The following is a 25,771-nucleotide window of genomic DNA, read 5'->3' as shown; positions in this document are numbered from 1 at the left end:
TTTAGAACATAGCCAAGGAATGGCATACACTTCCAAAAGATGCCATACTGTCATCACAAGATGCAAAGTCCCTTAGAACTCTTGTTGGCCACAGTTACATCATGATTTGATTACCTGATTCTGCTGGGTAGAAGGGAGAGGGTTATCATGTCTCTGTTTTCTTACTGTCCTAGGAGATGCCAATGTCTCCAAGTAAGGGTTCCCCAAGTTAAGATGGGGATGTTACTTTGAAGCAGAGTTGATACTTTATATCATAAAATTGCAGGTATTGATTAACTAATTTCACTTTAATCATTTAACCTGTTGAAAAAAGTAATCCTTGGAAGATCCAGGATCAGGAAGTAGAACAGATAAACAAGCCCCTTTTCCTCCTTCAACCTCCTGATTTTTCTCTACATACCCATGGTAATTGTGTCCAAGAAACAGTAGCTGGCATAGGGGAAGTATAGTTTTCCGACACAGGACCATGAAGTAGGGGCCATGAAAAAACCACTTCCGAGTAGGTGTAGGGGAGGCAGTGCATGAGAAACTAAAAGGCTTTATTTAGTCTTTAGACTAAAAAATCTAGAGGGTGAAGGCAGAGTGACAAGGCAGCACCTCTCTGCATCTCTTGAGATTTCATGATTTTTAACTTCAGTCTCAAAGACACTATCTGCCACAGACTTCCAACATGATTTGTTAGTAGAAAAAGAAAAAACCTTTATAGAAAACAACTCATTCTAAATCATCTCTCTTGCCACCATAATTTCTGATCCAGTTTTTAAAAAATGTTTTTAGAGTACAAATATCCCTTAAATTCCCAGAGACAAAACTTTCCTGATCCTGTCCCCAGATTTAGCAACATTTTTTTAGGGGTAGCTTAGACTCTAAAAAGTATGCCTGACTTTATGAATCATAAAAAAATTACATGTTGCAAGGAATATTAAACTCCATCAAGACATTCATGGGGTACACATCCTGTTTTGGTTTTCAGATATGTTTATCAACTTGGTTGCTGTTGTTATTGTCATTATTAATTTCTGAAAGCCTTTTCAGAATATCACTAACCAATACAGAAAAAACCCATGGCAGGATTTCTGTTGTTGCCAGAGTTTAAGAGGTCTAATCGTGGGCTCTGAAAGCCCTAAGTTGGGCTTGGTCACACATCCCTAAATGCCAATGAAAGAGGCAATGAATAGTGAAAATCAGAAATAGATTTATTCAATGTGGCCACAATTAGAAGAGGTTGAAGAGGTCCAGTAACCTCTACTATACTTTGAGGAGAAAAAGGGAGTTCTGGCATGAGGTTTGGACTTCAAAGAGGGACAAAAGATATGCATAATTAAGCAATCCCACTGGAGGGATCTGACCCATGATTGTCTCAGCTCCAGATTGTCCTGCAAGATGGTTCAGTAAGTTCTCAGAATGGCATGACATCTCATTCTGAGAGGCAAGTCCCTCCTCCAGCTGACAAATGTAATTCCTGAGAAAATGTCAGTTTGAGATACCCATTGTTTTAACTGTCTGAGAACCAGAGAGGGGCACATGTGTCTCTTTCTAGAATATTTCCTCTTCTGCCTCATGAGAATCTCTCTCTGTCTCTGTGTGAGCTTCATAAGGTTATACTCCTGCTCAATCTTGAGCTGAGTTTTGTCCATGAAGTAATGATGAATGTTTTTTTTTTTCCATATGTAAGCACAACACTGAGTTAAAGTCAACAGTGTGTGACGCTTTAAAATCCCCAAGACAGTGGCACCTTGTAGCTTGGCCTTAAGCTGTCTTGTCTTTATAGACTATCCAGTTTGCTCAGGGATCCCCAGAAAGCAACAGTTCTCAGCACCTGCAGCTTAGTGGCTCATAACGCAGGAAGCATTCTTTCCTTTGAATCTACTGAAACAGTTCCCCTCACTCTGACGTTTATAGCTAGTGCCTACTTCATCAGCCAACCACGCCTGGAATGAAAGGAGAATGGCTTTGAGGGAGTAAGAGGGACTGCTTAGAGAAAAACAATGAACATAAGAAAGATCTTGGTTTTATTCTCTCTCAATTAGAGAGGAATGTCTTTCACATTTCCTCAGGTATTGAGTAATAAGAAATCACTGTCCGAGTCAATAAATTAACTTTAATGAGGATGCCTGAAAGCATTGTGTTATTCTAAATCAAGTAGACTTAAAACTCAAAAATTTTGGTCTCAACAATTCTCGCTCATACAATCCCTCCTCTTTCTCGACAATTGGACTCCTGGAGCTCCATCTGGGGTCTGGCCCAGGATCTCTGCATCAACTTCCATCAGTTATTGGCAGTGGGACCAGGACCTGTCCTTAATGCATGAGCTGGCTGTTTGGAACCTGGGGCTTATGTGGGGATACTTTGCTCAGCCTGGAAGGAGGGGACTGGACTTGCCTGTACTGAGTCTACCAGGTTGAGCTGAATCCCCAGGGGAGTCTTTGCCCTGGAGGAGATGGGAATGGGGGAGGGGAGGGTCTGGGGGGAAGGCAGGGGTGGGGATGGGACGGGGGAGGACAGGGTAACCCATGGCTGATATGTAAAATTGAAACACAAATATCCTCTTCTGCCTCATGAGAATCTCTCTGTCTGTGAGCTTCATAAGATTATACTGAGTTTTGTCCATGAAGTAATGATGAATGGTTTTTCCATATGTAAACACAACACTGAGTTAAAGTCAACAGTGTGTATAAAAGAATTGAAATAAAAAAAAACTCAAAAATTTAAGGCTGAAAAGATGGCTCAGTGATTAAGAGCACCTGTTGCTCTTGGTAGAGGACTCAGGTTCAATTCTCAGCACCCACATGGTGGCTCACAGCTATCTATAACTCCAATTCCAGGGGTTCATATGCCCTCACCTAACCTTCAAGGGCAAAAAGCACACAGGTGTTGCACATACATGCATACATACATATGTACAGAGAAAACATACATAAAACAAAATGAACACATTTAAATTGTTAAACTCAAAAATTCTTTACATACTTATAGAAATGCCACATTTTTTTAATTTAACAGTTTTATTTGAATATGGAGATATGTAGGTATTTGTCCTTTCCCCTCAATGTTGCATGCATTGTGTAATCACTTTAACGAGCAGAAATGGTACTGAAGAATTCAAGGCTGGGGGGTGTAGATCAACCAAAAGGCCAGTGTTGTGAAGAACCAAGCAGTCCCATAGAAACAGCACCACAGAGGAAGAACAATGTCACTCTGAACTGCAGACAACAAGCAGCACTAACATCCAGCCATGTGAGTAAGTGGTCTTAAATAGGATTCCCGATGGAGCTTCTTCATAGTTGTCCTACAAAGCCAGGAGTAATCTAAAATTCCTGCTTTAAGGCAATGTGTTTTATCAACAGGCACTGAGTATAAAAGGATACATATAAAAGTATATATCGCCTCATACAAGATCACACCCTCAAGATACCTAGAGAATTAGTCAAGCTCCCTAGAGACCTCCTTTATTCTCTCCTCCAGCACATACTTGCATTTCCCTTCTTTGACTAATATAAGCTTTGAAAAGGAAAACGTTCATTGAGATCAAAAGCTCAAGGCACCATTTCCTATCACTTACCCTGGTATAAGCCTCCATCTCAGGAGGTGGACCAGTAACCATTGCTCTCTGGTTCCCTCTCATCCCTTTCCACTTTTGTCTTAGCGTCTTCAGCACGCCTTTGTACCTTCAATTCATTCACACCTTGCTTCTATTTTTTATCTCAAAAAAAATCCAGAGTGCAAACTATGACCTTATGAAGGGCAAATGAAAAAGGAGATGAAATGTCAAACTACCAAAAATATTCCTACAAAGCATTGCTTTTTTTAATCTCTGCTCACAGCTCCAGGCCCATTTCTTCAACCACAGCAGTAAAATTCAACAAGTTAAAATTGCAGTCCATACCTCTTCCCTAACTTGCTTTTCTCTATAACATTTAATGCGGATCTCATGCTAAATATTCACCTACCTATCTTTATCATTTTTCCTGAGGACATGGGCCCTATGATGTGTTCCATAGTGTATCATGACCCCTTAGGGCAGAGTCTAGACCATGTGAGATTTCAAAAGTGCTCATTAAGTTATTGTACCTTTGAAACCCATCCTCAGAACAGATTTTCATTGCTACTGGGGGAGTATGCTTCCAAATTCAAAGGACACACTTTAAAATTTAAGTTACAGAGCACTGTCTACACTGAAATATACAATTCACTTTTTTATTTATGTTGGCAGCATCTGGCTTTTTTACATTTTAGCAATGTAAAAATATTCCATAAATTAATGTCAAATTTTGTCAAATTCATCATTTTCCACAACACCGACTTTGATCAAGCCAGATTATTACTAATTTTCTAAGTTAAGCAATTTGATTGGCTTGAAAATATGTTTGCATGTAAATGATATAAGTGAACATGATCTGATTAACTTTTTCTCTATTTCACTTTTATTTTAATTTTTAGTAATCATTTGTAAATAATAATAAAAATCTAAGCCATTTAGACAAAATAGACTTAGTAGCCAGTATATATGTGTATATGTATTGGTGTATCAGATGTGTGTGTGTGTGTGCATGTAGTAAAATATACAGGATAATCTGGACATGTCAATGGATGCAAGAAATAACTAGAAGCAAGAACTTGAAACTATTTTGTACCCACACCTGCCATAACCCACTGATCCTATGGAATTCTAAAGCCCTATTTGTACAATATTTTACATTTGCAAAAGATATTGTGATGATCACTATAGGAACAATGAAGGATTTTATCAGTTTTCTACCACTCCGTAATAAAAACAGTAAAAGACCTCAGGAGTATAATGCAAGAATCATGCATGTTTGCTCCTGCATTGATGCCCAGTATGAACATTTCAGCTGAGTTCAGCAGGGGTCTTCATCAACTGAGATCATAGGCAGGTCACTAGGCATTTTTGTTTACCTTTACTGGGCTCTTTCATGTGCCTTTCGGCTTGCTGGAAAAACTGCATTTCTGGACTCTGTTCCATCTGCTTCATCTCCTGGTCTAAGCGTGTTTTCTTGAGGAAGAGAGGCAAGTAAAGGAAACAGCAGGCACTTTTTCACATCCCAGATTCCCTCAGATTTGCTGCCGTTTCTTCCATGGCCAACACTGGAGTTTCAGTGTGAGAGGAAAGATGTTGCTAATGGAGATAACATTAATTACGGTCCCTAAAGCAATCAATCCAACACAAGCGTGGGCTGTTGTTTCCATTATTTTGAAGATGAACAGGCAAAAACTTAAGGCTAATTTCCCTAAAGAGCATCTATTGTGCAAATGAACCAGGAACTCTTCTGGTCCAAATATATTTTCCTCTCTAATCATTTCTGACTATTTGTTTATATTCACAAACACCAAATTTATCATCTTTGGAAAGATCAAATGAATTCATCTGCTATGATATCTCGGAAATCCTAAAATGAAAAACTGGAATCTAAATCAGATTACTTACCTTCCATTGTACATTCCATAAACATAAATCCAAGTGAGCATACATCTCTATGTATAACTACAGATGTCACAGTAACTCTACTGGTTTCAATTACTAATTTGCTATCAAACTTTTGGGAACACACTGCTTGTTCCACCAGATAAACTGTCATGTCCTTCAAGACAGAGGTCCTATATTCTATGCCGTTGCATTCTTGAGTGCCTGACACAACACTATAGAAATACTAGATATACTACTAGATTTATAAAGCTAGAAAATGACACCAATTTGATAAAGTTTCCTGAAGATCAATGAAAATTAAAACAGCAATTAGAAATGACTTCAAAAGATGACCTTGAATTAAGTAAAAGTAAATGATGTATTTACATAAGAAAAGAAGTATAATTTTGATGTGCCTCTAAACTTAATGCCAGTTGATAAATATGGATATTTCCCTTTTGTTCATTTGCTTTAAAGCATAAAACTCAGGACTTAAAATCAACCGAGGTAACTGCCAAGAGCCTATCATGAATTAATTCTTTTATTCTGTGTAATAAGCAGCACAAATGCTGGGTTCAATGAGGTATTCACTTTTCCATTATAAAAATTGAACCAGATTTTCCTTATTCGAATCTGAGAGATAGCTGGATTAATATCACCCTCCATACATCATAGCATTTTTATTCAATAACTTTATTGTGCCTAGAAATAAAGAACTAAAGAGATGTGAAGCTTTGTCAAATATTTGTATTCATGGTTAAGTCATGCTGCCCCTTTAACTGGATCTGGCTACCACCAGGAACTAGAAGAAGGACATATACTAGCAACAACAACAATAATAATAATAACAACAATAATTTACTGTGAAAATAATGACTAAGCCATCTTATTTTGGGTGTGCATTTTATCCCATGATGAGACTCTTTGTAGGGAAAAGAAATAGGAAAACTCCACAATACTAAATGATATGGTTGGCCATTTCTACATTTCAGTAGAAGCAATTTCTTTCTTTATTATTTAAACTTCAATTGGAGAACACTCAAAGCTGTATGCTGATATTTCCAAATCCTTGAAAAAGATACCTTATCTTTGCACATAAGCCTCTCAAGGGATCCAATTCATAGCCAAGGCTAATCTCACCATTAAAACAATAATTAAGTGACTATAAATGTAAAGAATGCTTCTCATCACTTATAAATAGATGTATTCCTGACACATATTGCAATAATATCTACAGAGAATGCTCTTTCCTTCTGGCTCAGAATGACATTGGCTGAATTGTTACAGACATGGACACATTGATTGATAGTGACATATCAACCAAACTGCTACACAAATGTTGATATAATGGTGGCCTTTAGCAATTTTTCAACAATAGGACAAGGCATACACTAGAGTCAGCCTCAGTTAATGGCAATCGCTGAAAATAAAACCTTAATAATCAATAAAAAGTATCTCTTCCAATGTGCAATTTGAAAATAAAAGTCTCGCCCTCTCTGACACAACACTCACATGAAATGCTCTGAGAAAGTTGCCTCAAACAATGTGGAATAAAATGAGACAAATCATACATACAGATGAAATGATGTCTTGGAACCTTTTTGTAAATTTTTAAAAAAGGAAAGAAAAGGATATGTGTATAATGAAAATAACAAAAGTATAAAGGAAATAAGATTTTCTTTAAGGTGTTTAATTATATAATGAAAAACTATTTGTTTTTCTCTTTTTTTTTTTTTTGAAGGAGGAGCAGATGTTTATTTTCCTTACATGTATGATGGTTCACAAACACAATACTAGGGCTTCATCACTGTGGGAGAAGGCAGCATCCCTGGCCTCCGAAGATAAGAGGATCTTGGCCTTAGTGAACATTGAGAAGTGATTTCACTCTCCTGCCCTTGCTAGGGCCTGAAGGGACAGAGTCAGTTCCACTCCTACCACTTCTCAGCCTGGAAGCCACCTTGGTGACATATTTTATTCTAACCCTTGTAGTAAGTGGTAAAGGGATTGGCCTAGTCCCAACCATTATAGGGGGTATAAAGGGTTTAGAAGGTACAGTGCAGATTAGGGCACAAGATGGGGCAGACCACAACAAAAGAAGCATGTGAATGATGGGAGCAGTTACTAAGCTTCTTGGCAACCTAGTCCTGGCTTAGGAGAAGGGTAGGGGAGATGGGTGGTGCTTATTATTTGGCATTGATGATATCCACAAATTCAATCTTGAGAAAAGCACTACCCACAAGGAAGCCATCCACACCAGGCTGGCTTGCCAGCACTTTGCAGGTGGCTCCAGTCACTGAACCTTTGTAAATGATTTGAGTGCTTTGAGTCACCACAACAGAGATGATGGATTTCAGTCATCCCCAGAGCTTCTCATACTTCTTGGTCCTGTTGAAGTGTTTCAGTCTTGCCAATACCAATGGTCTGTGCAGGTTCATAGGCCAAGACGTCTTTGTTCTAGTCCTTTACAATATCTGTGATGACCTTGTTTTGCTATAAAACAACATTCTCAGTGGTACCTGCTTCCCTTTCATCTAAATTCTCCCCAATGCAGGTGAGCACTCCAAGCCCCTCTGTTAGGGCATGCATCACTTTCTGCCCAATCAATTCCTCTGACTCCCTAAAGATATGCCTTCTTTCTGAGTGCTCTAGCACTACCCACCTGGTTCCTTAGTCTTTGGTCATGCCAGGGCTTATCTCCCCCGTGAAGACCCCATTGATCACTTGGTAGCAGTTCTGAACAGCCACAACAATCTTGGATCTAGCTTCTACCTCGGTGTCTGCCGGCACTTTGGCCATGTTCAGAGTGAAGATGCATTCTCCCAGGCACCTCTTCCCATTCATCTTCCAGTTTGGTCCCCATGAAGAACTTCCTGGAAGGCTCCTTTGCACAGAGACTGACTCACTGGATGTCAGTATGTAAGCTGCACAACTCTATTTTCTTTTTTTACCCCTCCCCCTGACCCTGAGACAGAGTTTCTCTGTGCAACAGCTCTGGCTGTCCTGGAACTCGCTTTGTAGACCAGGATGACCTCAAATTCAAAGATCCGCCTGACTCTACCTCTGAGTACTGGGATTAAAGGCATGCGCTGCCAGCACCCGCAAAACTCTATTTTCTAAGTGATTGCAGTTTACTACCTAGAGAACTGCATCATGATAACGGTGTTGAGGTTGACAGAGATGCTCAGGTATAGTGGTATAGAGATTACAACCAGTGCCAGGCTGCGGCAGCCTGTCCTGGTCAAGATCCAGGACAGGCACCAAAACTATATGGAGAAACCCTGTTTCAAAAAACCAAAAAGAAAAGAAAGAAAAGAAAAAAAGATTACAACCAGCGTAGCTTAATAAAATGTTTTTGTGGTATTGTGTTCCCCCAAAATATTGTGTGTTCCCCGAAATAAACTTATCTGGGGTCAGAGAACAGACACCACTAGATACAGAGCCACAAATGGTGGCTAGAAAATGGGAAGAGTTAGCCATAGCAGAAGTTGGGCGGTTGTGGTGCACGCCTTTAATCCCAGCACTTAGGAGGCAGAGCTAGCTGGATCTCTTGAGTTCAAGGCCACTTTAGAAACACACCTTTAATCCCAGAAATCCAGTCTTTAATCCCAGGGAGTGAGGGCAGAAAGAGAAAAATAAATAAGGCATGAAAACCAGGCACCAGAGTTAGGCAAGCATATGGCTGGTTTAGCATTCAGGCCTTGGAGCAGCACAGTTCAGCTGAGAGCCATTGGGATGAGGACATAGAAGCTTGCAGTCTGAGGAAACAAGACAAGCTGAGGAACTGGCAAGGTGAGGTAGCTGTGGCTTGTTCTGCTTCTCTGATCTTCCAGCATTCACCACAATAACTGGCCTCAGGTTTGAGTTAATTAATAAGACCTTTTAAGATTCCAACTACATGTTTTAGGAATGGAAGTCAGAGGAACTGGGCATTTCATCCCTAAGTGTTGCCAACAAGCCTGAGCAAAGTTATGACAAAAATCTCTTGTCATGGTTATCTCCCCAGGACAGTGAGCAGATGGATAACTTCACTGTCAATTTGCTGAAACTGGGATTCATTGTCCTTTTCTCCGTGAGTTTTGGAAATCTATAAAGCCATCCTTGTCACTAACTTCTCATCATTCATCAAGCATTAATTTATTATCCTTGCTAATTCTCATATAGTATTTAATACCAGAGAATAACATCTACTATTTGACTCACAGTGGCCTTTTAAGTCTCTGGACTTCATTTTAACTGCTTAAAGGAGAGCAATAGACAAAGACCATTTTGTGCTTTAAATACTATCGTAGAATTATTGTGACTCTTTTATAAAGTCATAGTTCCTGTATAGCTCGTTCACCCTTATTAATAAGGAAATACTAAAATATCCTTAGCTAGTATTTTATTGCTGAAGAGTATGTAACAAAAGTTGTAACTTTATAAATTGTTAATGAATGATACAGATTGGTTTGAGCCTAACGGAACAAAATTTCACAGTCTGAGAAAGAGGAAGAGTGAGGGAAAATGTCTAATGCTTCATTTCAGTGTGGGCTGTATAACTCAAGCAATTTGGTGCTACAGAAATAAGCAACTTAAAGTTGAATCTCAATTATTGTGTCATATTTTTAATGTGTTGAGAAGACAGAAATGGCATCAGCGGGAAAGTGCAAACTTGTGACTATGCTTCATGGATGTTAAAAAGTTGAGTTAAAAATATGTTTCCCACAGCTTTAGGTGTGCAAGCTTGTAGTTTTTTGGTTTTGTTTTCCCATCCTCTTCAAAATAGGCATCACTGCCCTTGAAGGCTAGCTCCAGAAGTGGGAGGAACAAGAATAAAATCAGTATATGGAAAAGAATATGCATGATCACCTCCATCTGAGGAAATGAAATATCAGTTGTTCTGGGCAAGGAAGTAAAGGCAGGCTAAGCTAAGCAACAACATGTAAAAAGTGTGTTAAGTATATGAGATGGCTTGAATGAGAACAGGCCCATTATGCTCGTATATTTGAACTCTTTCTTCCAAGTTTGTGGGTTGTTTGGAAAGGATTGGGAGGTGTGGGCTTGTTAGAGAGGGTGTGGCCTTGTTGGAGGAGGTATGTCACAGGGGATGGGTGTTCAGATTTCAGAAGCCCAAGCCAGGTCCTGGCTTGCTCTATCTGCCTGCAACTTATGAATCAGATGAGAGCTCTCACCTACTGCTCCAGTCCCTACTGCCTGCTTGTCCCCACATTCCCCACCATGATGATCGTAGACCTACACTCTGAAATGGTAAAAGTCACCAATTAAATGTTTTCTTCCATAAGCTGCCTTGGTTATGGTATTGCTCCACAGCAACAGAACAGTAACTAAGTTCATTTTCAAGTTGTTAAGTTTTCATATTCCAGTGTTTTTATTTGGACAAAATTATATTGTAAGTCAAGTGAGAATTTAAAAACATAATCATGTGTGTGTATACATGTGTGTATAAGTCTGCTTGAGAACATTTCAAGGGAGTACCACAATTTAAAGTAATTTTCTATTAGTACCATACACAAATGTTGGAAAAGCAGTGCCACATAGGAATATTTACCACTACTAAGAAACCAAACACAGTAGCCAAGCATGGTGCTGTATACCTGTAATCTAAGAACAAAAGATGGAGGTGGGTGAATGACAAATTTGATCATAATTTTGGAAACCAAGTATGATGAAATGTCTCAAGACAGTATTCTCTGTGCAGTCAGCCTCATACTCTGATTCTCTTGAGGATGAAATCATCAGACTAATACAACATAAACCAGACAACTCTAGTCTAGTCTATATTCTTGTTCTCATAACCGGGGGAAATTACTCACTATTCGGTAAACTGGTAAACTTCTATTCTTACCTATGAAGACATTAGAATAGCATTGCTTACTATCTGCTAAGTCTTACTCTATGGTAAACACCAGAACCACTTTCATTCTTGGGGTACAGTCTCCTTTAATTACATGTCCCTAATAGTCTTTCTAAATGCCTCCAGTTTTTTTTTAAAGCTGTATAATTTGTGCTCTGCATAAATAAAGTGGACCAAGAACCAAAAAATTAATCATGTTTTCTATGAATAGGAGGTGGCATGGAAAGTACCCCTGCCATGACACATGTGTAGAAGTCAAATGACAAGTTGGAAATGTGGGTCAATGGGAATCCAACTCAGTTGTTGACTTGGCAGCAAGAGCCTTTATCAGCTGAGCCATCTCACCAGCCCAACAGATCCCATTCTTTTGACTAAGAATCAGGGTCCTAAAATTCAACACTTGCCTTTAAAAGCTGCAGATTAGGAGGAAAGGGCCCATCGCCAATGGACCTCCAAGCCTGATAATTATCTGACCAGCCTAATACTACTATTGGTTCTACACTAACCTTCTGCAATGATGAGCTGCTTTCTCTAACTATCTCCAAAGTCCTCTTCTATTCTGAGGCACACTCTAAGTTATCACTCACTCTCTTTCTTTGTCTCTGCTGATCCATTTCCTCAGGATCTGACTTCATCCAGAAAACTCTAATTTTGTTGTTGACCATTACTTTCATATGTGCAAATCTCATTATTTCAGCATGTTCCTTCCCAGCTGCCTCCAAAGTGACATGACGTATGTATTAACAATAACTCTTATAAAAATGGGATTCTGCCCTGCCTGCAGTGAGAGACAACACATGCAGTAGGTGCTAGAATTCAGCCTAAAGGCAGGAAGGGACATCTGTATCATATAGGTATACATTCCCAGAATGCAACATTCCTTCATGACCACTGGGAAACTGAGAGTGGAATACCTCCAGAGGCTTCTCAAAATAGTTGCAGGGATCCTTATAAAAATAAGAATGGAAAACTTATAAGTAAATGATAGTTTTGGAGTAATATGGTGTCCTTGGGGCCGAACATGACAATTAGCTATCTATCATGAAGCAGAGGTTACTTTGACTCATAACATTAGTTATGAAAACAAAATAAGTGAGTAATATTTATCAGTAGTTTATGGTGATGAGGTGACCTCACCTGGCATTTCACCATACTTTCCTGAACAGCATTTACTGTTGAGGGGTACAAGAGTATATAAGGGGTAGTAGATTAATTGAAGTTGGAACTTTATGTTACATCTTCTTAATTATCAACCATTACTGGAGGTTCCTTTTCAATGATGACACTGTTTAGGGAATCATCCACACTTCTGTAAATTATCCATCATCCATTCTCTTGTAAATCCAATAAACTTACTGGCTCACCAAGCAGGGCTTGGGTAGAATAATAATGGTCTGTTGCCAGTATCTATCCCAAGAAAACACAAAACTGTTTATATGATGTCATCTGGGAATCTAGTTTGATCCTCAGATTGATTTGACCCAGAAAATGTCATTTGTGGTTTTATATAAAGATAATGTGATGAAGACAATGGAATCTCCTAAAAGATTGAGTTCAAAAACATTTACCTACACAACTTATGGGATACTGATCAGTGAGAAAACCAGATGAAGTGTATATAACACTAGAATTCGAACCACTGGATTTCTATTGAAAATAATTTTAAAAGTTATATATTAAAATATATAATATAGAGTTGTAACAAGTAGCATCCTACAAGTAGAGAAGGCTTATTATTCATGTACAGTCAGTGAACAGAGATTAGAAGCCTATAGATACAACAGTGAGCCAATATCTGTCCTCTAATGACTAAGACCATTTTCTGTGGTCTTAATTTAGTCTTACCTTAATTTAGGAGAGTCACTCCCTAAAATTAAAATATATACATACACCTATATTCATTAGATGAGTTTTCTGATTAAATGTTATAAACTTAGTAAATTGCCTACAGGGAAAGAATATGCTGATCTGCTGATAGCAGTAATTCAGTCCTAGCTACAGTTATATTTTTCATTGCGAGAGAGTAAATTGATATTCTAGTTTATGTATATCTCTATTCATTGAAACGAAGTGATTTCCCAGGGCCTAATTATCAGAGATCGGATAAGATCAAATTCCTAGCCCTGAAAGGATGAGGACCAGACTCTGAAATACACTGACTAAATTACTGGTTGTGTCCCTAAATGGCCCTAGTAATCTGCAGCCTGGACCCCTGGGGATAATTCCAGTATCACAAAGCTAAAAGGAAAAATAACCCTTGCTTTCTAAATGACATTTGTTTGCTTTCTTAATATTCTATTCTATAATACTTACTGAAAATATTTACCATATTAATAACAAAGAGTCACATATAATTAATAAGTAATGAAATGTTCATAAAAGACTAATGTGCATACATGCAAAATTTAAGATAAATACCAAATATCTCCAAGATTGAGGTTGATATTTAGTGAAATAAGAAGGAACATGAAGCCAACACTTTTGCACCATATGCAAAATGTTTTCTACTACTTAACCTGGACATCATTTTTACTTATTCAAAAATTGTCACAGCATGTAAGATCTTTCTTCACCACTATAGATGAAACAGAATGCACCCTAAATCAAAGGTAGCCACAGCATGACATTTTCAAAGTTTGCATCAAAGGAAAATTAACCACCTCAAATTTCTAACTTAAAAAATAAATGAATAAAATAAAGAATTGATGTGAACTATATTCAGAACCTTGTAATTGGGAAAAATCATAGCTAAAGACTGGCCATTCTCTTCAATTAGTACAAGTATTAAAGATTTAATTCACACATCCCGATCTAAAAGTGTGTCTATGTCCAGGTAGACCAGAGCATCTTATGTTAAGCAAGTGGATAAGTAGATGTCCAGTTTTACAGGTCCATTTTCATATAAACCATTGAGCAAAATATGAGCAATATTATGATCAAACCACAATGAGTTTTCCTATTAACTGTAAGAGCAATTAAAGAAGTTTGCCAAATAGCCTTCATATAAATAGACACAGCATATCATAGAGAGCAATCTTTGCCTTTATCTTGTTTCATTAATGATATTCCGATATTCTGATATGTGAAAAAAATGTGTCAAATAACCCAAGGTTCCTTCATTCTCTGTCTGTCCAGTATTTTCTAAGCCCCCACAGCTGAAGCTTTTAGAGGGTTAGTTGAACAATATCTATAGGGTTCTCAAAGCAAACCCCGTTATTGAAAAGTCATTGTGTAACTGTGATCAGTAACATTCTTAATTTGTAGTTCTTTACCAAGTAACAGTCTTTGTTCAAATTCATCTTCCAATGGATGTTATATTCTTTAGAATGCAATCATCAGTTAAACAAGAAACAAATTGCTTTCAAACTATCTTCATGAGCACCCTAATTATCTCATGTAACTTGTGTGAAGCCTAGTTCTATACAAAATGCATATGGCCATTTCTTATTTTCATATATGAACAATTTACATTGGTTTACTAAAATTAGAAGATAAAGCAAAACAATGTTTATAGTCTCTCAAATGTGTCCTGCAAAACTGAAAGATAATCAAAATAATATCATTCAGACTGCAGTCTTTAAAAGTAGTTAGATACATTTCCTTCCAAATTAAGCATGCAGTAAAAATTCTATCATGACCTCTATTCATCAATAACAATGTATCTTAACATTCAAATATATCATTGGACATTACTATTAAGCTTTATTTTATAACTAATTTTTGCTAACTGGATGTTTGTATTTCAATACAATATAAATAATGCCTCTGTGAAAATTACTGACCATTAGTTCTGCAGCAGAGCCGGTAAAATGAATGAAGAATATATTCCTAAGGGAAAAATTACACAGTCAAAGTTACAAGAAGACTTTTAAGGCTCTTATAGCAAGCAGTATTGCAAAAACTCCCTCTAGAATATCAATAATATAACCTCACTTACATTATATATCACCAGTTTTTCAAGAATAGAAGCTTGAAAGCTTATAACTGATAAGTGTTTATATTTATTACACTTTGATAAGTGCTGGGGTTGAATATGGTTTTTCCCTGTTTTTCTTGCTAGTTTCATTCCTGTGAATTATTTGCTCATCTTCTTAGCTTATTCTCCTATTAGAGTATTTGTCTTTTTTGTATTGATTCTTAGCACTTGGTTCATGTTAAAGGATACTAAACTCTCTTCCATGAAGTGCTATAGGAGAATAATGAGGATGTATTTTATTGCTCAGCTATTTTTAGTAAAATGTCATTGTTTACAAAAGCTAAATAGTCCCATCTTCAAAAAAGTTTGTCAATTATTCAAATAGTAATGATTCCACTCATCTGAATGCTAATGACATGTCCATTCAACTGGTGCATTGTAAGTAACTATTAATTTCCCTTTTATCATTGCTGAGCCTTTTGGCTAAGAGCATTTACAATTTTCCTTTTCAATCAGATACAACAGATACATACTCTATGGTGTACCCTATGCTTTGTTTGGTTAATCTATGGCCATCAGGCAAATAACATCATTTTTAACTATTTTAACTTGACACCTACCTAAAGACATTTTTAAAGTTATTTTGTTGACAGTAGTTTTTAAATATCCATTGATTTTAATTTTGACCAATACTTACTGACAATGCTTTCACAAAATTCCACACACATATGTTTAGGTAGTATATGGAAATTACAGAAATAGTTTCAAGGTTTAGCACATTAAAGTCAAGTAATATGTTCTTACAATTCTTGGAAAAGTTAAATGAAGTTTTCATAACTTAATACAGAACATTTTTACAGAAAGTGAAATGGAAAATAAATTCTCTGTGCTCACAAAGTTTACTGTCTATGGAACAAAGGTGAAGGCTCAGCAAGTAGATTGCTTGTTTAGTAAGCATGAAGACCATGTTATAGTTGGGCATAGCAGCACATGCTTGGGGACCCAGAGATAAGAGTATCCCTAAACCTCGCTGGCCAGCTATGCTAGCCAAATTGGTGAGGCCCAGATTCAGTTAGGACCCTGTAGGGAGCAAATGAAGAAGACACTGCCATCAACATCTGACCTGCACGCACACAGGCACGTATGCATGCACTGATCTGCAGACACACATGAACCCATATATACCCCAAATGCTTATTGTTTATTAAATCAATCCATGATATTTTTCTCTGATGTTTTTCAAATAAGTACTTGCTTAAGTTATTTACTTCCACAAATGATTGTTAAATTCTGCAAGGCACTGAGTTAGATGTAAGCAAAAGCTAAATAGCCTCATCTTCAAACACTAAAACATGAAACAGCTCAATTTGTCAAAACTCCAGGACTGAGCTCGCGTTTATAGTTGTATATTTATGGTTATAGCAATGATTTGTGCTTTCCTGTTACATTTTTTAACTTCATTTATTTTTCTCTTCATCTAATGGCTCTAATTGTTTTTTAATGTTTTTTTTTTAATTTTTTAATTGCATGTGTATGTGTGTGTCTGTGTGTGGGTATGTGCTCATGAGTACAGGCTCCTATGGAGACTAAAAGAAGGTGTCAGATTTTGGAGTTGGTGTTACAGTGAGTGAGAAGCTACTAGATGCAGGTGCTGAGACATGAACTAAGGTCCTGGCAGAAGCAATGTTCATTCTGAAGCACAGAGACATGAACAAGGTCAGAGGTTCATATAGATAAAATAGAAATAAAGAAAAAGTAGTCATTTTGTCTTTATATCCATTAAACAATTCAATATTAATAGGAAAAAGCAAGAAGAGCAATATAAAACTTTCAGTGATAGGAGAGTAAACTGAAATTTTCTCCTTGAATGTGTGTGAGACAACCAATTAAAATTATTCTAAGTTGGGGCTGATGAACTCTCTCTCTCTCTCTCTCTCTCTCTCTCTCTCTCTCTCTCTCTCTCTCTCTCTCTCTCTGAAATCACATGAGAAATACATAAAATGTATTCCCTACAGTGAATTTTCTAAGAAATGAACCTTTCCTCTCCATCTTCAGGATGGTTTCTCTGTCTTCCAGTCAGCTTTACTCATTCATACACTTACGTTTTTCTCTCTAGTCATATTTGAACAAGATAGTATTCGTGAAGTTCAATTCTTGACATTAGGAAACATTGTATTCTTTGTATTCAGGAAAAAATATTTCAAGAAACTCTGAAGCAGAAAATCCAAATCCACAGTGACACTAAGATTCCTGTGTATGTGTATGTGTATGTGCATGTGCATATCTGTGAAAACACATTTATGTTTAATAAACTTTCAGTTGATTCTGTGTTTACTTATCATGACTGTTACAGGAAGAAGTCCAGGTAGCGTGGACTTGGTTGTATAGGAATAGCTTCAAGAATAACCACTGAGTCCTATGTTAATTAAAATCAAACAGTACACAGGCAGAGAAGTTGTCTGCACTGTAGTTCTGCTCAGTAGACTTGAATCAACTCGGTTTGTCAAAACTCCAGGACTGAAGTTCGTGTTTATAGTTGTATATATAACCACACACAGTTCTTGCAATACTGCTGTTGCTGTAAGAACTGATACACAGGTCTCTTAGACACTCTGCTTTCAATTCTTTTGGAGATATATATATTCAAACGTGGAGTCACTAGATTGTCTGAAAATTGTATTTTTAATTTTATTAGGAACATTCATACAGCTTTTCAATATTAGATATACTGCTTTGCAATCTTGACAAGGATATGCAAGAATCTCAGTTTCTCACATCCTCACCAACACTTGTGATTGTCTTGGGGTTTGAGGTATATATTTCTCTGGGTAAATAGACAGCAAGCAAATGAAAGATGCTCACCACTGTTAGTCATCAGAGAGAAATATAGCAATGAGAAAGTGAGAAAAAGAGGTAAAACCTCCCTAGAATGGCACCCAGAGAAATGGTTGCTCAAACCCTTAACCATCATTTGAGTCTCATGGAATTGTGGGATTCTTCATGTTTTCTGAATATTAACCCCTTATCAGATATAAAATTCTAAACTATTTCCTCCAATGATGTAGATTGTGCTGCCATTTTGTAGATGTATCCTTTCCTACACAGAAATTTATAAATGTGATATAGTCCCATTAATGATTTTTTTGCCAGTGGTGATGTTGGTAATAGCACACCTGAGACAGTTAGTGCTTCTCATCCCTTAACATTACCCTGTATTATGAGGTTTTAAACCCCTCTTTTCTACTTATTCACAAAATATATACCAGTACATTATTATAAACAACAGTTTCCCAGAACATCAGAAATTACCAGTTCTATCTAAGTATACTTGAGTTATCTTCATCTAAACACCATTTTCCTTCCCCTTCCTCCCTTCCCAGCCTTTAATAATCTCTGTCATATATCCACTGCACTTTTCCTTAACAGCAACACGTGAGAGAAAACACGAGTAATTTGTCTTTCTGTTTGTGCATATACTATGATATCCCCTTAGAGTCATCCATTATGCTGAAAATGGCAGGGCAATATCTGTATATGTGTTCGCAGTCTACCTTTCCTTTTCAGTGCACCCATGGATGGTTGTGTTAGTCAGATTTCTATAGCTATGACAATGTTTTTGAGAAAAATCAATGTGAAATAAAAATATTTTTTTCTAATTCATGACTTCAGGGGTTCCAAGCCATGCTTCCTTGGCCCTGTCACCTTGAGCATATGATAACACAACTCATCACAAAAGGAGTGTGCTGCAGAAGAAATTGTTCACCCCACAGTGACCAAGCAAAGGAAGGCCCAGAGTACCATGATACCTTTCAAGGATACACTCTAAGTTACCTGACTTTTTCCCATTAGACCCTCCTCCTGAAGACTATACCACCTCCTAAGAGCTCCACAGGCTGGAACCCATACCTTCAACACACAAGCATTTGGAGAGCAACCAAATCTCACCTATAACAAATGGATATCTATGTTGACTTGATATTTTAGCTACTAAATTAAATTATTGTATGTTAGTCAAAATCCTCTTTCTAAATACTTTAAAAGATAGAAATGTCAGCTACCCTGATTTGATCATTATGCAGTGAATGTGTTGAATTATCAGCTTCCCATAAACTTTCACAATTTAAATAAATTTGAGGAAACATAATACTAAATGGAAAGAGAGAGAGAGAGAGAGAGAGAGAGAGAGAGAGAGAGAGAGAGAGAGAAATGGCTATCAGACACAAATGGCTCCAGGAAATAAAGTATCAAGCTGAACATCAGCAATGACTAAGCATGAAATATGAGAACAGGAAGTGTTTAAAAAATAACTAAATAACTGAAATTGCACATTTCACACAGTCAAATGAGAGACAGGGTTGTCTCTTGGCTTCTGTGGCACACGCACACTGGAGAGTATCTGGGTTTTGCTAGGTATTTTGCTCTATGCGCTCACAGCTACATTACTCCCAATAGTTTATGGAAAATTACTACAAACTTACTGACTGAAACTAGTATGCATTTATCCTAGTGAGTCCTTTGAAAACAGGTCATCAGCAAAATAGGAGCTCATACAGAGGCTAGACAGGGGAAGAACTTCCTCCAAGCTCTTTCGGGTTATTAGTAGACTCATTTTCCTCTGTGTATAGAAGCTTTATAGAAGCTCTTATTCAAAGCTAGAAGGGAAAAAAAAAAGTGATAGAACAAGCCAGTTAGCAGGGCCTTACACAGTAACATAATCACAGCAATGACATTGTATTACTGTTGTCATATTCTGTTAGAAAGGAGCAGTCATGTCATGGGCATCCTATCACACTCAAACAAGGATGATTGTACATGCTCACAAACCAAAGGCTCCACCTTAAGGACCTAGGATACAATAAATTGTGTTAATATTATGAATGGATTATAATTATTAAAATAAATAGTGCTATTAATAATGGACATAAATAAGAAAAGTGAATTATCTAAAACATGTCTGTGTGTGTGTGTGTGTGTGTGTGTGTGTGTGTGTGTGTGTTCATGTTTCTAGGCCAGAGTGCTTGTGTAGGTATACATGCACATGTGTGTGTATATCTAGAAGCTAGATTGTCAGGTGTCACCTACCTTAGTTTTTAAAACAGAATCTCTCTCTTCCTCTCTCTCTCTCTCTCTCTCTCTCTCTCTCTCTCTCTCTCTCTCTCTGAGTTCAATTCCCAACACCCACATGACAGCTCACAGCCATCTGTAACTGCAGTCACAGGTGATCTGACAGCCATTTCTGGCCTCCAAGAGCACTGCATGAATGTGGTGCACAAACACACATGTAGGCAGGACACGCTTCCACATTAAAAAAGAAAAGAAAAGATTAAAATAGAACCTCTCACTTGCCTACCGATCTCCAGTGAGGGCTAAGCTGGCTTGTCAGAAAGCCCCCAGCATTCACCCATCTCTGTGTTTCTAACACTTGTGCCACAAGGGGACACCACCACAGCCAGGTTCTCATCACTCCTGGGCATCGAACTCAAGTCTTCCTGTTTGAGCAGCAAACTCTTTCTTGATCAAGCCACCTCTTCGGTCCTAAAGCATGTCTTCTTAATGGATACTAGTTATCACACATGTTTAAGAATGACAATTCTAACGAGATATAATGACAACTTATGGGGCAACTTCAGAACACTGAAAATATTTGTAGCAGTGACTTGGTCGAGTGCCCATATTTGGCAATGAAGAGCATGGCTATCTTCATGGCTGTATCATTTAATCTCCATTTCAATGACAAGCAGTACATAAATTATCTGTGACACAATGTTAAGCTGTAAATGGGCAAACAGTACTGAAAAAATGCAGACTCTACAATAACATAAATTTATGAAAGAGCTATCGTAGCTCCTAAAGGTTCGGTTTCCAGCAAATATTTATTGTTCATTTACTCAGTGCCAGATGTTATTTAGTTAATAAAGATACAGAGAAAATCAAGTCATGTTCAGATCTGCCTTTGTCTTTAAACCTTCCTCTGAGAACTTAACTTCAATGCACTCACACATCCAACATCCAGGCTTCTTAACATCACACTTTCTTCTTGTCTTGGTGGCTTAGCAAAAGCTTCATGATTCTAATCAGCCACTTTTATAAACAATGGATTCCTTACTGTCCCCACTTTAAAGCCACTGAGTTAGTATTCTTCATGTCTTTGAGTAATAAAATCAAAAGATAATGGTGACTACAAGAGTCCTTTTAGTAACACTTCAGCTGGCATAACATCTTGGTTAAGTGGGTATTCAGTGAACGTTAAACACCATCCTTGATGGGCAACTCCCTACCTCCCAGGATAGCCCATATTTCTCACTTGCTAAACTACCACAACAAATATAATATTTTGGTACCTACTCAGTATACCATGGAGAACAAAACACATGTGGTCCTTGCAATTAAAGACAGTCAGATTGAATCTCTTTTTTTTTTTTTTAAGTTCACAATTCTAAATGCTAATAAGTGCTCTACATGATATGAGCATGTGGCCATGATAGAGAAGAACAAAAGACTAACATAAAAAGATTTTCTCACAAAATTACAGTTAAGTCAAGTCCTGAAGGATGACAAGAATCCAACCACGCTTACCATGATGCTCCAGGAAACAGCATGCGTCAAGACCTACAGGAGGCTAATGTGTCTGTGGAAAAGCAGACAAGAAGAGAAGAGACAAAAACAAGAGTAAGGAGTCATTCTTGCTGTTCCCACTCATCAGTAGTAAATCCCACTTTAATCCAATAGGGAGAGACAGAATCCTCCAACTTTATTTTTCTACGTATGATTGACCTTCCAGGACACCTATTCAGCATCTACCTCTGGTACCTTTGACATAAAAAAAAAGTGAAAGTTTAGCTTGAGTAAAGAAATTACTTATAGGAAAACCAGCAATAATCACAAATTACCTCCTATCCAAAGATCAAATGTCCAACTAACTACTTCGCACTTCATTCTTTTATGTTAAAATTCTAGTTTTCCTTTAGTGTTCTATCTATACCTTAGAATCTCCAAGTTCTTACCTAAATAAACCACCACATCATCTTGGACTGGCTACTTTAAAGAGTACCACCTTGCCCTTGGTACTCCAAATTCTCATTCTTGACTGGGATCCTCTTGCATTGACTCACTGTACCATGACAAATCACCTCCAGTCAGTGACTGCTGCCCTCTTTTGGCCACGATCTGTGTGAGTTACTCACAAGTAACTCAGCCCCCCTGCTCCACTCATCTAGCTGACACTGAGGGCAGAAAATTCCATCTTAATGCAGAACAACTCAGGCACAGAATAGTTCTGCAAGCAGAAAGAGCAATATCTGCACTATATTCCAGATCACCCAGGCATTTCAGTTTTTAAAACATACACGTGTATGCACACACATGCATGTGTGCTATAAATGGAAACATTTTAGTTACAGTTCCAATTGCTGAAAATACTCAAGCAGATAAGAAAAATGTATGCCATTTAACTAGTGCAGCTCAGTATGGGATGCGTCTACATAAATTTGCAATAATATATTTGAAAACGTACTTTGATTGGGAAATTATATGATACTTGAAAGGATCGTGTAACTCTGACTCAAAGGATAAAGAAAGCTTCAGACCTTGAGTTGTGATAGGAAAATTGATACTGAGAAGTTGGCATGTAGTGCTCAGTATTGCATGATCACGCTGCAGAAAATGGGGCCACTTATGTAGCTCACACAATCAGTCCAAACCTAGGGCCTGTATTATCATATCTAAATTAGACTTATCTGTCAAAAAGTAGGATTCTTTGGGCCAAAGATAAAACCACAGGGAATCCATTTATAAACAGGCTGGACAGAGAAACCCTGTCTCAAAAAAAAAAAAAAAAAAACAGAAAAAAAAAAACAGGTTGGGAGGCTGGGACCAAAGCTGACTGTCAACTTTATCTCATTAAACTTAGGACCCTCCTATCTTCAAATAACACCCAAAGAAAGGAAAGTATATCTGACTTTCTATTACCTGCCCCCATTTTGTTTTGGTTTTTTGAGACAGTGTTTCTCTGTGGAGTTTTAGTGCATGTCCTGGATCTTGCTCTGTAGAATGTGGTGGTATTGTGTTCCCCAAAATATTATGCACGCTAATAAACTTATCTGTGGTCAGAGAACAGAACAGCCACTAGATACAGAGGATAGAAAATGGTGGCACTCGCGCCTTTAATCCTAGCATTCTAGAGGCAGAGATCTACCTGGATCTCTGTGTGTTCAAAGATACAGCCAAGCGAGGTGACTCACACCTTTAATCCCAGAAAGTGAGCCTTTAATCCCAGGGAGTGATGGCAGAAAGCAGAAAGGTTTATAAGGTGTGAAGACCAGAAACTAAAAGCTTTTGGCTGGCTAAGCTTTCAGGTTTCTAACAGTAGTTCAGCTGAGACCCATTCTGGATGAGGACTCAGAGGTTTCCAGCCTGAGGAAACAGGATCAGCTGAGGAATTGGCAAAGTGAGGAAGCTGTGGCTTGTTCTGCTTCTCTGATCTTCCAGCGTTCACCCCAATAACTGGTACCAGGTTTGATTTTATTAATAACACCATTTAAGGTTCATGCTACAGTAGACCAGGCTGGCCTCAAACTCACAGAGATCAGCCTGACTCTGTCTCCAAAGTGCTGGGATTAAAGGCGTGTGCCACCATCGCTCAGCCATATTATTCCCTTTATTACCATCATACTTAGTATTGCTTTACACTTCTCATGACTCCCCACTGTTTCTGTCCTGGCCCTTTGTCCTGTGCCAGCCTCGGTTATAAAATTCTTCTATGTCCTTAGTCTTTTAAGAAGATGACTTCCTTCATGCATATACTAAATGTAGCTATGTGTGGACTTCATTAAATTAGTGCTTTTCCCTAAGACCTAAGAGCTTAAGCTAGAAAGAAGGGGTTGTGTTTTACTCCTTCTTCTTCCTCTGCACATCAACCTCAAGGCAACCTCTGTACTTCTATCCTCTATATTTACCATTTATCTAATTCAGACCATCCTCATTCATTCCCAGATATAATCCCTCCAATAAACTCTTCATGCCGAACCCATAGTGACTGTCAAAACATACATTTGACCACATTATCTCCTTGATGAAAAAAAAAGAGAGGTTTTAAACACTTCTCATCATAAACTCAAGATAAAATTCTAGCAACCCAATAAAATTTAAGATATCTTTCCAATGTGGCTCTTTAGTAATTCCAGAAATATCTCCCATTATCCTCAAGGTTGGGACTTTTAGCTACGATGAGCCACTTTATGGCACACTTCGAAAGCATAATGACATATTGCTATACCCATAGATCAGTGCATTGCTCGGCTCTCATTGGAGAAAGTTCTCTTTGCCATAGATGTTAATTAACTCAGAGACCCACATCTGGACATTGTGCAGAGAGTGAGAGCCATAGAGTCCTTAGCCCTAAATGCGATGGCTTTATTAAATCACTCCCCTCATGGCTCAGTGCCCTATGTGGAAGAGGACAAAGAAAGATTGTAAGAGCCAAAGATGGTTGGAAACATTAACAAAACAGAGTTTTTCTGAGCACAACAGGGTTGATGCATATACAAAGTCACAGAGGCTGTGAAAACACAGAAGAGCTGCACAATTTCAAGGTAGACAAAATCCCAGCACAAAAAAGAAAGTGGACACACAGTTCCATCCATAACCAAGAAGCAATTTTCAATTGCTATCTGCTGGAAGAGTGAAAATCAGCTTTCATCAATGGAGTGGCACTGGGTACATCAACAACACTCCAGAGCAGGCCCTATGCCCAGAAATAGATGACTAACACAAAACAGACTTCATGCTCCTTTTGTTCTCTTTTTGAAGGGCAGGGAAGTGTTTTGGTTTTATTTTTGTTTGTGTGAGGGAGAAAGTACACAAAGTTGGGTAGGGGAAGGATCAGGGAACAGTTAGGGGAGGGCTAAGATTATTGTCAAAATAAATTATATGGGTTTTTCTAATTAAAACAACACAGGATGATAAAAACAAGGCTTTGAACAGTTGTAATTCTACATGTAGCTGAGACTACACAGGAAGCTTTTAAGACTACAAAAGGTCTTTATTATGTATCTGATACAGTCTGACAATATAGTAAATATGTTTCCAAAATCTAAAATATGTCCTTACATTCTAGTTGTGTAAGAAAGACAAAAATGTCACATCTACATTCACTTTTAGTAGTGAACTCTTTAATTGTAAATGGGGCCACTGGAGAAAAGGGAGGAGAAAATCATTATTAACCAGAGAATGGTAGTTTCACCAGCCTCTTTAAATTATGGCAACATTTATACATGATTGGCCCAGAATTTAGGCTGCAATGAAGCATTTCTAATGGCTCAATTCCAAGGCTAATAGAGCCCAGCAACTCCTTGAGGATCTGTGTCCTCCCATTTATAAATCCTCAGGTACTGGCAAGTAACCAATGCTTAACAATATGCAGAGGACTCAACAGAGGTTCTCAACCAGTGGGTTGCCACCCAAACAAGAGTCACACATCAGAGAGCTTGCATATCAGATACGTACAGTATGATTCAAAACAGTAGCAAAATTACAGTTATGAAGTAGCAATGAAATAATTTTATGGTTGGTGGTCACC

The 25,771-nt window shown here is 37.8% G+C and overlaps 1 pseudogene; it reads right to left on the bottom strand.

Annotated features, from left to right (window-relative positions):
- Window positions 1-7,608: 7,608 nt before the first annotated feature.
- The window catches only part of LOC118577882, a 96,668-nt pseudogene continuing 78,505 nt past the window's right edge, over window positions 7,609-25,771 (bottom strand).

The sequence above is a fragment of the Onychomys torridus genome, chromosome 2 (genome assembly GCF_903995425.1).
Source record: "Onychomys torridus chromosome 2, mOncTor1.1, whole genome shotgun sequence".
Classification (NCBI taxonomy): Eukaryota; Metazoa; Chordata; class Mammalia; order Rodentia; family Cricetidae; genus Onychomys; species Onychomys torridus.
The sequence above is the reverse complement of the archived record's forward strand: the minus strand, read 5'-3'. Positions and strand labels throughout refer to the sequence as shown.